Below are 16,328 nucleotides of genomic sequence, written 5' to 3' on the forward strand. Positions count from 1 at the left end.
CCAACATTTATTCACAGCTGCTCTGTATCTCAGCTTTGCAGGCCACTTGGGACCTCAAGACAGTTTTGTTTCCCAGACTAGAATATATGCTTCTTGAGGGCAAATACCACACCTCAGACAGTGCTCCTAAAATAGCTGGTGCTTCATCACTGTTTGACATGGCTTGAAGGTTTTGCTCTGTTTTCAAGAAATTCAACATTTCAGGAGCTTAATGTCTATGATAAAGGAACTATTCTGGGCACTGGGTGATTAGGTGTCAGGTGAGTGGCTTAGCAGTTCAGTAGAGGGAACCCAGGGAAGGTGGGGCTGTACGTGTGGTGTGATTCACAGGGGTGGGGAGAGCAAAGCAGACACAGTGTGCCTGCGCCTGACCTATGGACCAGGAGGGCCTGTTCCCGAAGCCTGGGTGAGGACATGCAGGCCTCTGCCCTCGAAGGCTTGGGGGTGCTGTAATGAAGCTTAGATAAGCCGGAGTCCAGAGAGGATCCAAATGCCCCTTAAAGGCACTTGCCTTTAAAATGGTTCTTTCATAGAACATAGTAAGAAACTTCACATGCTGTTCTGTGTGGCTTGAAAATGTAAGAACCTTAAAGTATGAAGTCTCTGCAGCTTTGTTATTGACAGCAGATTAATACATATATTTCTGCCATGTCAGACAGCATGTTTAACTCTGGGTACACAAAGAACATTGGTTGACGTATCTCTGGTCCAACATAAAGACAGGAAAGACATTCTTAAGTTAAATTTATTTTAACATCAGTAATTTCTGCGTTTAAGCAACAGAAAAGCCAGTGCCTCCAATGCAGGTCATTTCTGCTCTTTGTCCCCCAGCTGCGGAGCCTGGGAGGCTGCTTCTCCCCTGTGCTGCATCAGTACTGCACCAGCGCTGGCTGGGAGGGCATTCCGCAGTCCAGGCCTGGAGCGTCTGGAGGCAAAGGCTCTGTGGAGGCCTGTTCACAGCCTTCACAGACAAGCTTCCCCTGCCATTGCAAAGCCCAGAAGTTCCTGGGAGACAGCAGAAAGGACTTAGCTATACACAACAAGCTTTTCTTTTACACAAACTAAGCTTTTTTTTTTTAATAGTGCATATCGCCAAGTGTCTTTGCAGTATCTTCCTGAGAGTCACCTTTTGCCCCAAGAAGCTTATTTTAAGCTCCCCTATAACATCCTCACCTTCTTCATAAGCCTCTCCTTGCTCATCAGAAAGCATCAGAACCTGTAGGCTATGTTTCCTGGAAGGACAGCAGTAGGGACATTTTTTGGGTTTTTTCCCAGATTAAAGTTGGTCGAGGTAGTTATGTTTTCCTTCTAAGGAAGGAGGCTCCTCAACTGAATACAAATTTGCTTCCAGCCTGGCCAGAACTTCCATACCTGTTCTGTGTCCCTCGTAAACATTTTGCTGTCTAAACTGGCAAGTTAACGGCATTTGCAAATTGTACCTTTCTGGAGCCGCCCTCCCTGGCAGTCCTGGAGGCTGGCTCTGCTGGGTCCTCATCATAGGCAGAGGCAGGATTTTAATTGTCCGGCCCTTGCTGTCAGGGACCGCCAGGCTGGTTTTCATGCAGTTCCCTGAATCCCCTGTTGCCTTTCCAACCTGGAGGGTACTGACGAATCACTGGAGTGAGCCAGTCTGTGCTGTGTCCATGAGCATGTTTTCTGGAGCTGCTTCGTGTTCGGCCTGTGAAGGTGACCTCCATGGGAACTGCTTCCATTCCAGAAATAGATGTGGCTGCCGACCCGAGACCCCCCAAAAGGCTGTTTTTCCTGGGGTGACATCAGCTACAAAAGCCTTGGTGGGTGCTGGCAGATGGCTGTGGCTCATGAGGAATTGGGTGTCCCTTAGATCCCCCTGGGGCGAAGCCAGGATGGAGGCAGGCAGGCATTGCTTTGCTCTGCCCTCGGGGACAGAAAGGTTCATGCTTTAAACCCCTGCCCTGTTCTCTGAAGTCGAGTGAGGCTTTCCTTGCAGATTGTGTGACCGTGGGTGCTTTTCCTGTTCTTCCCTGAACGTCCATATTTAGTCCCCAGCTTGCCCCGGGGGCAGCAGGCTTGGCTTCAGTTGCCCTTCTGTTCACTTGGAGTTGGTTTTTTGGGCCGCCTCTCCTCCAGACATCCTTTCATTTTAGCCAGGAAAGCAGCGGCTTGCCTTCCTGGGTTTGTGGATGGGAGCGTTTCACCCGACTGGCTCTTTTCCTTCCGTGACATACTTGGTGTTGAGGTCCTGTTCCTTTCTTCTCTGCCAAGAAGATAAAAACACTGCTGCAAACTCCGAGTCTGTCACCATGGAGTCATGTTGTAGGAGGACAGCAGTAGGAACATTTATGTTTTTCTTCCCAGATTAAAGTTGATTGGGGTGGTTATGTTTTGTGTAGAGTTTTTTGGAGGCATTGCCCTTTCTTAGAACATCATGTGATTTAGTGGTGCTAATTAGGCAGAAACTTGTCTTCTCTACAGATGCCAAGATTACAGAGGGACCTACTCTCTCCAGAGCCCAGATGACAGCATCCACAGGCAGTTGGAGAACGGGCCTTGTCCTTCGGTCTCCCCATTTCATTTTCTTTGCATCACAGCCTGATTTCAAACTTACTGGGCAAGGAAGGGCAAGGAGGGGACCTTCTCCCTATTAGTGAAAGTCGCTGATGGGACAGGACATTTCCATATTTACTGTCAGTTGGCCTGTTGCCTAGTAACTGTAAAGTGATAGCTGTAATTCTTTTCAGCTATGTGCTTCCTTTTCCTTCCAAGTTTTGCTTAATCTGATGTGTTTTTAAATTTAGCAGGGCATTAGCATATATACATAAACCTCACAGTTAACTAAAACATCTTACTTTGAACAATGTAAGAATGGTGAGAGCTTCATTGAAGTCTATGTGAATTGTACCCAAGCTAAGTATCATGAAGGTCCCACCTCTGTAGCCGGTCTCACTCCATGTGCTCCCTCTGTTCTTGCAGTGCTTGGTGAGGGCAGGTAAACGTGCAAACACTGAGCCCCAAAGACTGGGTATAAATCTAAGGCAGGTGAGGGGCTGCTTTCCTTACGACTATTTTTAATCATAAAGTCTTTCTAGTGAATGATGGTTCTGGTTTTCCTCTTAGAAGGGTAAGTGTGTTCTGTTGATACTTACCTGGTTCCTTTATGTTTTCACGTTATTTTACAGTCTGTTCGCCCTCCATCACAGAGAAAACAAGTCTGTTCTTTCTGTTCTGTGGAGGAGTTTCTGTATAAACTTTGTTTGAGAGCTGCCTCTGGGCCTGGGCCTCTCTGGCTTCTCCAGGCACAGGTGGGTCCTGAGTCCTGAGGTGAGAGACGTGCCTGTGAGACTCTGGGGCAGTTCCAGGACTTACTGCCACAGGTGCCCCAAGTCCCTGTGCAGAAGCGGAAAGTGATGTTCAGTGCGTCTCCTTTTTAACCATGACGCTTCCTGAAGATTCTGGGCCTTTTGAAGAGGGAATGGGCCTTTGGCCTGGGGACCGTTGTTGGTTGTTGCTTTAGACTGCCCCGGGCAGGCCTCTTGTCCCTGGTTTCAGGGCTAACGCCCTGCTCTGCCTAGAATGATGGCATGTTGGGGGTTCTAGTGCCCTCCGCCTCCTTCCTTCCTACGCTGAGCCGGCCCCAGCATCAGAGCAAGCTGTGTGCTTGGCCTGTGTGCCTGTGGAAGAAGTGTGTCACCATCCTAGTTCCACAGCGGAATAATTAACACCGATGGGAACCGGGGGGTGGGGTCTGAATTAGGTAAGACTTCATCGCTTCTCCCTTGGCACTCTCAGTAAGTCAGGATCGAGAGTTGGGGACCAAAGTCCCCTGATGACTGATTGCATAGTGATGTTAGGTTGTGGTTTATTAAGTGTTATTGTGAAGGAAAAAACCAACTCCCCTTTAAAGAACCCTCTCTGCACCCCTGTTCACCCGTGCCTCAGGGGTCCAAGGTAGAGAGGGGCACTGGGACAGCACGGGCTTCCAAAGGCTCTGGTCCTCACAGATCCTGAGATCTGGTGTCTGGTTTAGCCTTTCTCCCTCTGAAATCAACAGGCCATTATTTTATGGTCCAGGATGCATGGTTTCATACCCTTACAAAGCAAAGCGTAGCTCCAAAAAAGCCGTTGGCCAGGGAAGCGAAATACTGGGGACAGGGGAAAAAGGGGCTTCTTTTCCTGCTTTTGTCTCTGCTGCCAACAAAACAACCTCAGCTCTCATATTTAGAGCTATAACCAACCAGAGGAGCCATGACCTCGGGTGTGTAACACGACCGACACCAAGCGCTGCTGTCTTCCTGAACGGGGAGACCGTCACCCCGTGTGGCCTCCCTCGGCAGCAAGGAGGTCGCAGGTAGACTTGTGAGCACTCCGTGTACGCCTCTTGACGCTGCTCCTCTGAAGAGGGGGAAGCAGATGTCCATGTGTGTGTGAGAGAGCTTATTGATGCATTTTTCATTACTTGTTCACCTTATCTGGCGAGCAGATCAGGAGTTCGTGTTGCTTCACCACCACTTTTGTATCCATTTCTTGGCCTGGAGCCATTTTTTCCTACCCTGACAGCCGACACTGTCTCCGTAAACAAAAGGTCCTCTGTCTTGAGACCTGTCCTGTCGGTTCCTTTGGCTGCATCTCTGCGAATATACAGTTGACCCTTGAACAACACGGATCCAGCAATATGTGGATTTTTTTCAATAAATATATTGGAAATATTTTTGGAGATTTGCTGCAATTTGAGAAAACTTACAGATAGCCTAGAAATATCAAAAAGAATTAAAAAGGTATGTCATGAATGCATAAAATACATGTATATATTTTCTCTTCCTTATGATTTTCTTAACATTTTCTTTTCTCTAGCTGACTTTAGTGTAAGAATACAGCATATGATACATATAACTTATAAGTTCTATGTTAATCTACTATTTATGTTATTGGCTTTTAGTAGGTAAGTTTTGGAGGAGTCAAAAGTCAAATGTGAATTTTTGACTGAGCCAGGGCTTTGGTGCCCCTAAATTCCGTATTGCTCAGGAGTCAACTGTACTTTTTAAAAATGTCCTCTAACTTTTCCACGCAGAGTGGTCACATGAAGTCTGATAAGACTTGTGCAAGTTAGATGCTCTGAGAGAACCTCTGTTGTGCCTTATCACTGAAAACCTTTACAGGCAAAATAATAATGTTGTTAATTGTTAAAGGGTTGTTTCACGAGAGGTGGTATTTTGGCATATGTGTGCATTACGTAATTTTTTTCCTCTGCAGATTTTAAATATAAAACTGCAAATTCCTAAGACAGTCCACCTAGAGATTACTTACTCCTTTTTTAGTGGGGGAAATCAAGATGACCCCCAGCCAGCAGTGTAGGCCTGTTAAGCCTTGTGGGGAATGTCCATTTCATCTCCCTTGGGGTAGTAGTGGAAGGGCGGGGAGCAGAGTCAGTCCACGTAGCCAGTGGGAGAGAACCAGAGAGCACAGCTGGTCTGCTTAGGGTGACCACTTCACTGGTGTTAGCATACAAGCCCTGTGTCCCAGGAAATCCCCGGTCCAAAAATCTGGAGCAACATCCCACCTGCACCCTGGGTGTCCCTAACTCGAAAGGGCCACTAAAACACCCCTGATTTTGCTTGTCTTTCTTTAATCTCCCAAAGTGAATGACCCCATTTCTTTTGAGCTTTTTTAACTTGACAGCATTTTGTAATCAAGCAGAGAAATAAGGTAAGTCAACTGCATGCTTCATCCTCAGCCTTTGAGACCTTTGAAGCTGGTGAGGCCAAAGCAGCTTTACTGATGGTGCCCTTGGCTAGGTGGGGCGGGGGGGGTAGGAGACGGGAGGCTGAGGAATGTGACTGTGAGGTGCCCGCCCCCTCTTGCCACTTGAATGTCCTTAACCATCTCTGGTTTTCTCTTCCCCTCCTACAGACCCTCAAACTGACACAAGACCTACGGAGAAAACCCTTTGCCAAATCTGCTCTCAACACACGGACAGTGACACCGTTTACAGCTTAACACCTTTGTGAACCCCATGCCATTTTCCTAACCCAGCAGAGACTGTTAATGGCCCCTTACCCCAGGTGAAGCACTTACCTTGGAACAGAACTCTCTATCTAAAGTATGCAACTCTTCCTTGTATGGGGGTGATGCGCCACCTGCCAGCCAAGGACAGCACCCCGCCAGCACCGCCCACCCTCGATCAGAGCACACCGTGAGCCCCGGTTGGCGACTGTGGTGTTTTCATATCGCAGTGGTTTATGGGATGTTTCAAGTGTTGTTTCGTGTTTGTTTTCCTTTGACTTTCTGAGTTTTTCACATGCATTAACTTGCGGTATTTTTCTGTTAAAATGTTAACCATTCTTCCCCTGGCAGATTTAAAAACAGAAGGAAACTGTACCAGTTACCATTTCGGCTTTGGGCATCACAGGGGTTTGAGCCGTGGAACTCCATAAACTAACAATTACATAAACTAGAGGGGGTGTTCTTTCTTCTTCTGTTTGGTAGAAAACTATCCTTGTCTGAGAACTGAACAAGGGCACAACTGTTTGCTGCGCGCACCAGGCCAGGACTGAGCCCTGCACAGACGGAACGAATGGAACCCGGCCCCCCACTCAGAGTGCTTCAGTGCTGAGTCGGGGGCCGGGGGCCAGGCCCCAGCGCCTGGTCCGCAGTGGCCCGGTCAGTGGGCTTGGTGTCCTCCTGCCAGTCCCCTCAGCTGATGCAGGGAGCAAGGATGCTGCGGTGGTTAGAAATGAGGATCTTTTCAGGAAAGAAATCCACTAATTGCCAAATGCCACTAAAGGATTTAGTTTTAAGGAGAAAAGAAAAGAAAAAGTCACATTTTGCTTTGCAGAAAAAATGAACTTGCAGGTGAGCACCAAGTCCACAGTGAGAAACCTGTGAGAAGTACAAGCCCCAGTCAACGTAACGGGAGTTCTGAGTTCATCGTTTTCCCAAAGACACACCCTGATTCTTCCAGCCTTGCTGTGTATAATCTGATCTACTAGACGTGTGTGAGTGAGAGGCAGTAGCATACAGACTGATTTTTTTATATATAATCTTAGATTGTAATTGTACCAGTGACATGATGGAGTACAAGATGGGGCAGTTTCGACTTTCCTCCCCACTTTCCTGCTTCTATGGATTTCATTTTGTTTCGTTTTCAAAAAGTTACGGTGCTGTATAGGTGCTTTCTGTTTAACCTGGAATGTATGATTATACTGCTTACCTTCTTTGGTAGACCGAATAGTTGGGAACACCTTTGGTACGTATGAAACTGGTGTGACGACGCTCTGATTAGCACAGCATATGCATACTTCTCCAAAGTGATATACGAAGACTCTTTTCTTTCCGTAAAATGCATTAGGCATATAAGTGTATAAATATATTTTACCATGTACAGTACAAAAATGGAGCATTCTGCATGGACGTTAGGAACACAGGCTAGTATTTCAGCACAGACCCCCCTGCATGAGTTCTCGCTAGCGCTTGCACCGTGCAGTGGGCACCGACTCCCTTCCACCAACACAGACGTGCCGCCTGACCCCCTGCACTCACCAGAGGCCCCCAGAGGCCCCCTCCTGTACCTTGCTTTATAATCCCTCTGGGGGTAATACTGGTGGTGATAACAGCTCCTAGCATAATGAGAGTTCCATTCGGTATTGTCACACGCCTCTCCCGCCTCACTTGGGTTGTCCTGTTTGAGTGATGGCCCTGTTGATTTCATCCTGCCTTCTACTGAATCTGTAAATTGTTGTGCAGTTGTGGTTAGAGTAGACCTGTAGCGTATTGCCTTTCTAAACTGCTACAAGTTTATAATTTTCATTTTAAAAGTATGTATAATTTTTTTAAATATATATTCTATTCACATGGTCAGCTTGTCAGTGAGACAGACTTTTGCTTACTATATTTCTTTATATGATGCTAGCCACTTCCTTGATTCTTTGGTAGTCTGCTGCGTACAAGAACTGTCCGGTATCAGCAAGAGAGGGCTGCCTCTCTGGGCGCCTAAGCACTGTTGCCCTGGGTGGAGTTGTAGTTCAGAAACCGCAGCAGTGGCCTGTGGAGATGGGTGGTATTGGATACAAAGGAGAATCCAGAGTGCTTCCAACACGAGGGCCCTGAGAATTTCTCTCCTGAGCTCAAAGAAACAAGCAAACTAACAAAATAGCTTTTTGCCTTTGCAGTTAGTTTTATAGACCCCGGGAGCTACTTTGGGAGTAAGAAAGGCAACCAACCCTCAGATGTTTTCAACTTTAAATGTTGCATTCCTTTCAGACATGTGACATCTGGTTTATTCTCCCCCTCCCCCCGCCCCAGTGTTTGTTAGATTGTCTTACAAAATGTTCCAGAGTCAGATTATAATTTAATCTAAAAGAGCTGAGGGAGGGACTAACGAAATATGAGAGCAGGGCAGCCGCAGAGCAGGAAAGTGGAGGGGAAAGGGTGCTTCGAATTTTTTAAAAAGGTTTTATTTTTAGAGAGGGGAAGAGAAGGAGAGAAACATCAATGTGTTGTTGCCTTTTGAGCACCCGCCACACACACTTGGGACCTGGACTGCAACCCAGGCATGTGCCCTGACTGGGAATTGAACCAGCAACCCTTTGGTTCACAGGCTGGCAGTCAATCCACTGAGCCACACCAGCCAGGTGATTTTTTTTTTAAATAGCATCTACACGTAGAGAGTTGTGGAGCACTGAGGTCAAGGTAAAGTCAGGTGCCAGCATCAGCCCCAGGAGGGGGTCAGAATGGAACAGTTGGGCTGGGCCAGGGTGCCTTAGACCAGCCAGGTTCTACCGTGGTCGGACTGGACAGAGGTTTGTCCTGAGCCCTCTGTTGCTCATACTGAGATCTGCTTTCAGGAAGGACCAACTGTTGGCCACCACATGGAGTTCTGAGTGTCATGGGTTCCTCATAGTAAGTTTTCTGATCGGAGCATCTCAGCAGAATGTTTAGTAGCTTCTGGGGCCTGGCTGCTCTCATGTTAGCATTCTAAAGAGAACTACCCGAGGCAGCCCTCAGCCTTAAAACAAGCTGCTTTAGGGAGCCTTCCACTTTCTGATGGGAAATTGGAAGACTGACTGATATGGAAAGCATGACATGTCACAAGCTTCCGCTGTCCTGGTGCGGGCCCTGACCGCCAGGTTCCGTGTGCCCCGTTAACTGTGAATGGTGCCGAGGCCGGTCTCCTATGTAGCGCAGCCTCTGTAATATAATGATTGCTGAAACACATGTTTAAAAACTTCAGAAGTTTCTTTCCTGTCAACAGGAATGTCGTGCATACACACAGACTGTACACACATAGTACAGGCGGACTCGGTGTGTTCGGTGTTGGGTCTCGGCCTCGCCTGTGTGTCCCTTGCCCTCCCCGGGGAGAGGACCTCTGGGCTCGCTGCTCGGGACAGACATGCCCACTCTCGAGGTCATTTCGGTGGCTTCCAAACCTGTCAGACGGTAGGCATGGTCTTCACCACTGCCCAGCAGACCCCCCCCACTTAGAGAATAAGGAACCTTTGAATCTCTTACGACTGTCGAGAGGAAAGAAGCCAAGCAGCCCCTTCCATGTAGAGCGCTGAGGCCACGGGCTGGTGAGGGGAACGCAAATGTTACCCTCCCCGAGTGCAGGAGCGGCACCCTGACAGTGCTGAAATCTGAGTTCCTCCTTCTGGCTGTATTTGGGGAACATTGTATGATTAGGCATATTTTTTTTAATTGACACAAGCAAATTTTTGGACAGAAATGCCGTCACTGGCTAAGAAGCCAGCCTCTCCTGGCGATCAGGGCGGGGGAGGGGCACTGGAGGAGAAAGGAAGTCCTCCTGAAGCCGTGTCTGTCAGATAGCACCTGAAAGCGATGCCCAAGAAATTAAAGAGAGAGTATTATTTTTTATCTAAATCTTTCATGGGTAACATTTTATGCAGTTGGAGTGAATGAAATATATTCCTTTTGTCTAATCTTATTTGTATGTATTTTTCTTTGACAAATGATTGGTGACAAGGCCTCTGCCACACTTCAGAAATATTTGCGTGGCTGCTTTTAAAAATTGTGTGTCTGGTCACTTATTTCTCTAAAATTATCTAATTGCCTGGCAATCAGTCTTCTCTCAGATACTTGTCCTAGCACATTATTTATGTACATGGGAAATATAAACAGGTATGAAGGAGGACCAGAAAAATTAGTTCATCTTTTAAAAAATGTATTGTGCATTTTGGCTTTACACGTTGAACTTTTTTTAAGAACAAAAGTTGCATGAATGGGGGGAAAATCTGTATACAGTATCTGTAAAATGGTCTTATCTGTTTCAGTTTCTTGCTCATACCCCATACAACTAGAATTAAATATGGTGCATGGCCAACACCCAAGAGTCAAGCAGTCAGTACTCTGGTTCGAAGCGCCTCATCCTTCCTTTCAAAGCGGATACTATCATTGCATCCTTACTGAGGATTTTGTCTAACCATATGTTGCCATGAATTAACTCTACCGTCTTTCTTTTCAAGAATCAAAGCCAGTTTGATTTGGGAATCTTCCCCTTTCCAAATGAAATAGAGATGCAGTACTTAACTTTCCTTGGTGTTTGTAGATATTGCCTTGTGTATTCCATTTACAACAGTAACCTAGTTTGTAAAAGAGATGGTGACGCATGTAAATAAAGCATCAATGAACACTCTGTCTTACTCCAAGGAGTCTTTTGTTCCCCCTCCCCCTTTCCTTAACCCCAGAGGTGAAGCCTCGGAGTTCATCTCTGGGTCTTCCCAGGGAAGGGAGGCCTTCACGGGCCTGCTGGGAGAGGCACGAGGCTGGGTGGCTCTGTCATGACATCTGGAACTCAGCAAGGCTAACAAACTTTTTCTCTGGCTCCCTTTTGACTTCCACAGACCACCAATTTAATAAAAGCAGATTTGTGGTGTGGTTCATGGCAGCTGATGGCCACTGTTGGTGTGCACCGAGTCACGTGGCCTGGGGGAGCTGTTAAGTGGGGAGGCAAGTTTTAGATTCTCTGCCTTCAGAGTGTTGGGAGGTTTTGAACTATGAAAGTCTTGGCCTTAACGAGAGTCCTCATGTGAGCCTGGCCAATGAACATCGGTCATGGGCAGTGCCCGCCTGCATGTTGAGAGTCAAACACAATACTTAAGGCATCTGGTGAGAACAGCATAAATATTCCCGCCGTGTACATGTAAGGGGCTTCTCAGTCAAGTGAGGGGGACTCCACCCTATTGTACAACTATTTCTAGTACCCTGGGTTATGTTTTTTTTTATTTTAATAAACATGTTATAAAAATGGTTCAGCTTTTAGAAACCCCCTAGGATTGGTTTCAAAATCCCAAGCCACATGATGGACTCTTACTTGAGATCAAGTAGGTAAAAAAATACTGAAGTTTACTGTTGGGACAACATCTACATTGGCAGAGAGGCATGCCTTCATTGGGTGGCCCTTACCATTGTTTTAGTGACCTGTACAGGTACAACCTCACCATCTTCTACCACCCAAGCCAACTGGAAGAACATTTCATTTGAGACTGCTTCCCAATTTTGATTCTTTCTAAAAGTTAAAGATGGAAATTCAACATTAGCTACCACAAGATTCTCAGTAGAGAACGCTCCCAAACCAGGTAAAAACTAAACTAATCAGAGTTTTAACAATCAACACTGAGTCCATCTCAAGTGTGCCATGGGCCAGACCCTCCATGCTGGGGTTCTCGAGAACTGGGGCCTGGGTCCCGCCCTCCCGGAGTCGTACTCTGGGTGTATTCTACCCGCTGCTCCTCCAGGAGTGAAGAACTGGTTCTGGCTGACTCCCTGCCCCTGTTCCTCCTTCATGTTTGAGAGAGGAAGAATGTGAACTAACCTCTACTTTAGGGATTTGATTTTGCAGATTCCATGTAACGAAGGCAAACCTTTAAACCAGCAAATGTGACGTGTATCAGCCAAGTGAGTCACCCACACCACGCTGGAACACAGCAGTGAAACAGGGAGGAAGGTCGAGTTCACAGCCACTATCTGCCAGGCGCTCCACACCCGCACCCAGGACGGGGAAAGGTGGGGAGGTGGCTACAGGGTAGCGGTGGGAGGGGCCTGTGGTGGGGACCCACGGGGAGTTTAAGGCCTGGAGATGGAGCATTCAGGAGGGGCCCACCCACTGCAGCTCTGCCTCCGTCTCCATCGGAGGGAAGCGACCGTGCGGGGCTCCGAGACCTAGACCACTTGGCGCTGGAAGAAGAGGGGTCCTATTCCCTGTGTTTTCCTCACTCATATCAGGAGAAGGCTAGTAGCAGCAGGTAAGACCCGAGGCAATCAGAGGGGTGTGCGCATGCGCGCGCCTGTCCGGTGCCTGTCCCGCAGTGACGGCTCAAAACCGTGTGTTTCTGCTTCCCTGCTCTGAGGACTTGCTGTGAACAGTACGAACATCACCATTCTCAATCGCCGAAGAAGGCTCAATGCTCTTCTTATATGGGCACAGGCCCTTCTCTGTGAATCCTCCATTCATTCATCCCATCAGCGCCTACTATGTGCTAGGCCCTGGTGTGCCCCAGGAAGACGGCCGGGCTGGAGGCCGGCTGGCGCGAGTTCTTGAGTGAGGGCATCCCGTGGGTGCCGCCCGGGGTTTGGTGGCTGTGAGCAGAGGCGTCGGCCCAGGTAGCCCCGAGGACGTGAACGTTGGGGCCCAAAGGCAGAAATGGGTTGGGCCTTCCCCGCTGAAGTGGTGAATCTCGGGGATAAAGGCAGGAGGCAGGAAAGACTGGAACATTCAGGAAACAGTGAGCTTGTTTGGACCTTAAAGAGCTCGGCGGAAACAGGGGAGAAGTCAGTCAAGAGAGCAGCTGCCAGCGGATTCCAGACCACGTCGCCCGGAGTCTGCCCAGAGCAGCCCGTGGGGCAGAGACCCAGTCCGAGTGGGCCTCTAGGAAGGGCCCTTGCCCGCGGTGGAGGCGGCTCCTAGAAGGGGAGGATGTTGAGGAAATGAGAAGTCATGGTTATTCTAGAACTATTTTTGCAACGTATTACCCACCGAAAATGATGTTTATATGGCACACCATATAAAAACGCGAGTAAGTTGCTCCAGGTCTCAGGCCCTGCAGGCTGCCCCCAGAGCGGAGGAGTCCATAGCTCAGCACCCCTGTAACTTTCCAGGCCGAGTTCAGAAGTCCCGATCTAGAGGGGAAAAAAAGAAAAAACAAAAACACACGAAGCTTGGTAATGGTGAAGGCTGGGGGACTGCGAAGAGACTTGAACGTTCAGCTCCACCTGGTGTACTACATTAATTCACCGAAGTGGGAGTATGTTACTGTCATACATGCAGTTTTGCAAAAGCGGAAGTGGAGAGCCCAGCTTTGCCGGGGCCTCTGCTGAGACTGGAGGGGATAAGGGACGATGGGAAAGGGCACTGGGGAGCCAGAGTGCAGGTCCCGAGAGAGCTCCATCCACTGTTTACAAGGAATCTGGCAGAAAAACATTACTGCACAGTTGTGCCCTTGTAACTCAGTTTCCATGGTTCTCTTCTGTTAACGTCCTGATTATGACAGTGTAGGAAATACCTAATCAGAACAAAGAAATACTATATATCTATTAAAAAATACAATTCTGAAAACCGTTTGCATAGGAAACGGTCATATTGTTTACAGTCTTGGAAATCTAATTTTCTATTGCTCTTATAACCTTATGTATTGATATAAAAAGAATAAAAAGCAGGATGGAAATATAGCATCCTGTGTAAACTATGGCTGGAGAGAGGGACTAAGCGGTAAAGTGCAAAAACTGAAATAAGTATTGTGTCCTGGACACTTTTGGCTTTTTAACACTGGACTCGGGGCCTCAGTGTTGCTGCTGTGAATAATCTATAACTATTCCTCAGTCGTTCTGTCCACAAAGGCGGAGAGCGCTGGAGCCGCCTGCTGCCCGAGCCCCAGCTGGCAGGGGCATGAGGACCACTGCCCACTCCAGTAGGGGAGCAGGGGCTCCTTCCCACCGAGATGCACCGGGCAACTTCCCTGAGTAGGAAGGGGGTGTTCGAGTGGGACATATCATTATAGTCTAGCAGTTGTATTACGGAATTTTCTTCAGAAGTATCTTTATTTTGTTGCACTGTGTTTTTAATATTTTGAAAGGTAATAATGCCTTCACATGATTCAAAAGCCAGAAAGCATACAGATACACTCAGGGAATGTTCCCTTCCCATCCCTGTCTAGTTTTCTGGTTCCCCCACTCCAAAGTTTCTTGTGTATCCTTCCAGAATTTCTCATACACCTACAATCTATAAAAATACAGATTCTAATTTTCCCCTTTTTATTACACAAACCGTGCATTATGCACCCTTTGGGGCATCTTGCTTTATTGATGATTTTCTCACATACGGAGGAGATGTTTTTCTAGTTGCATGGTATTCCACTGTGCTAATGTATCATAATTCATTTAACCAGTAGTTCCCTATGGATAGACACAGTGTCTATCCATAGGGAACTACTGAATTGTTTACCTAAACGTTTATTGTTAGCAGCACTGCAGCAAATAACTTTATATTACATGCATGTGCAAGGATCTGTAGGGTTGGTGCCCCAATGTGGAATTGCTGGGTCAGGGAGTATATGTACAATTCCAGTTTTGATAGAGATTGACCAGATTGCCCTCCGATGTACCAACTCACAACACCGACACAGTATAAGAATCTCTGATTTCCCACAGCCTCATAATTTTAGTGTTTGAAAAGGGAAATTGCAAGTCTGTTTCTTCCCCCACACACACACTCTGAGCTCCTTTGTTTTAAGGTAATGAGTGCCTGGTGAGAGTGATTGTGGGGGGGAGAGGGACTTAGGAGGTGGACTTGGTAAGCTGGACACTGCTAGGGACAGAGGAGGAGCCCTGGGCGCTCAAAGCTGAACACCCATCCTGGTGCCAGCACGCTGAAGAGACTTGCTGCCAACCCGTCCATCCAGTCTGGCCACAGGCTCCTCCCCTCACGCCACCAGCTTGGACCGCCCAGCCTCAGGGTCAGCAGCCTGACCTCACAGCTGCACTCCCTCACCTCCCAGAATTCCAAAGGGGAGTTGTCACCCAAAGGAAACAAGTCTGGTCTCTTTGGCACCAAACCACACACCTAGACCTATTCATAGCAAGATTGCACAACCAGCTGGAGGGTGGCCCAGCTGGGCACGGGGAGGGCCGTGCTGCTCCCGAGCTGGCCCTGCCCCACTGGTGCCCCTGGGCAGCATCTAGTTTGCTGAACAGGGCTGTTCCCTGGGGGCTCAGGGACCTGAGGGTCCACTGGCATCTCCCCTAAAGTGGGGAAACATACTCCTCCAAAGAAAAAGCTCTAGCACTCTCCTCAAGGCCGCTGTCTGCCTTGCCATTCTGGTTGGCACCCAGGGTAGAGGAGGGCCTCTCATTAGTGAACACAGAAACCAAGAGGTGAGCTGTGACAGAAGAGGAAACTGAGTCACCTCACTGAGAAGCCCTTTGTGTCTGTGGGGAGCCAGCGTCATGCACTATGGGAGGAAATCGCAACTTTGGAATGAGACAGAGCTGGGTTTGAACCCAACCTTGCCAGGGGCCAGTCAGTCCACTTCTCTGCGCCTCTGTTTTCTCACCTGTGAAGTGGGAACAAGGCTGCCCGGACTGCGGGTTGCAAGGGTCTCCTGAGGGCCCGGGAAGCACTGCACACACCAGCAAGTTCGCAGCTAGCCCTCTTCCAAGTTCTCTCTTTATACACAGCCTGTGGGCCCACACTCTGGGGGTGTTGGCTTTTCATCATATAAAAGCATAAAGTCTGACCCATTGATGAGCCCCATCAGTATAATTAGGTTGCATAGTAATTAAGCATATAAGGTAACCACCTTATTAAGGTTCTTCTGCTCCAATTTTCTTTGATGTTCTTCATGATCTGATGGCAGACGTCACACTTGAGGTCTGTGTCCTCCGTGCTGTGTGCCACACAATCGTTATCATGAAGAACTCGAGTGTCCTGGTCAGAGAGGGTTGGGAGACTTGTTTCTGGTCCCGGCTCTGCCACTGAACGCTGTGTGGCCTTGAGTGAGTCATTTCCCTCTCTGGGCATCAGTTTCCTCATCTGCAAAGTCTGCTTCCTAAACGCTGTGCTTCACGAGGCTGTCATGACAAGCCCAGAAATGGGGCACACACTTCACAGTCCACAAAGCAAGTCTGAGAACCACAGATGCTGCTGTGAGTCAGGAAGTTGGCAAGTGTTGATATATTCATTCCCCAGAAGGGAAACAAAGGCACAGTCCAAAGTGGGCTTCCAAGTTCATGGTTTTTTTGCTGAAACCCGCACTTCCGCTCCAGGTTTCCAAAGCCACACACTGAAGAAGTGGAGAAGGGGACGATGTGGAAGGGAGACAAGGCAGACAAATGAAGGATCGGGG

At 48.1% G+C, this 16,328-nt stretch overlaps 1 protein-coding gene across 2 annotated transcripts in view; it reads left to right on the plus strand.

The window, feature by feature from the left end:
- Positions 1-10,624, plus strand: part of FOXO3 (forkhead box O3) — a 108,905-nt gene extending 98,281 nt beyond the window's left edge. For both annotated transcript variants that reach the window (XM_036024544.1, XM_036024543.1), the window contains one exon: positions 5,887-10,624. The gene's annotated coding sequence lies outside the window, so the exon portion shown is untranslated. The remainder of the gene's footprint in view (positions 1-5,886) is intronic.
- The last annotated feature ends 5,704 nt before the right edge of the window (positions 10,625-16,328 follow it).

The sequence above is a fragment of the Phyllostomus discolor genome, chromosome 4, assembly GCF_004126475.2.
Source record: "Phyllostomus discolor isolate MPI-MPIP mPhyDis1 chromosome 4, mPhyDis1.pri.v3, whole genome shotgun sequence".
Classification (NCBI taxonomy): domain Eukaryota; kingdom Metazoa; phylum Chordata; class Mammalia; order Chiroptera; family Phyllostomidae; genus Phyllostomus; species Phyllostomus discolor.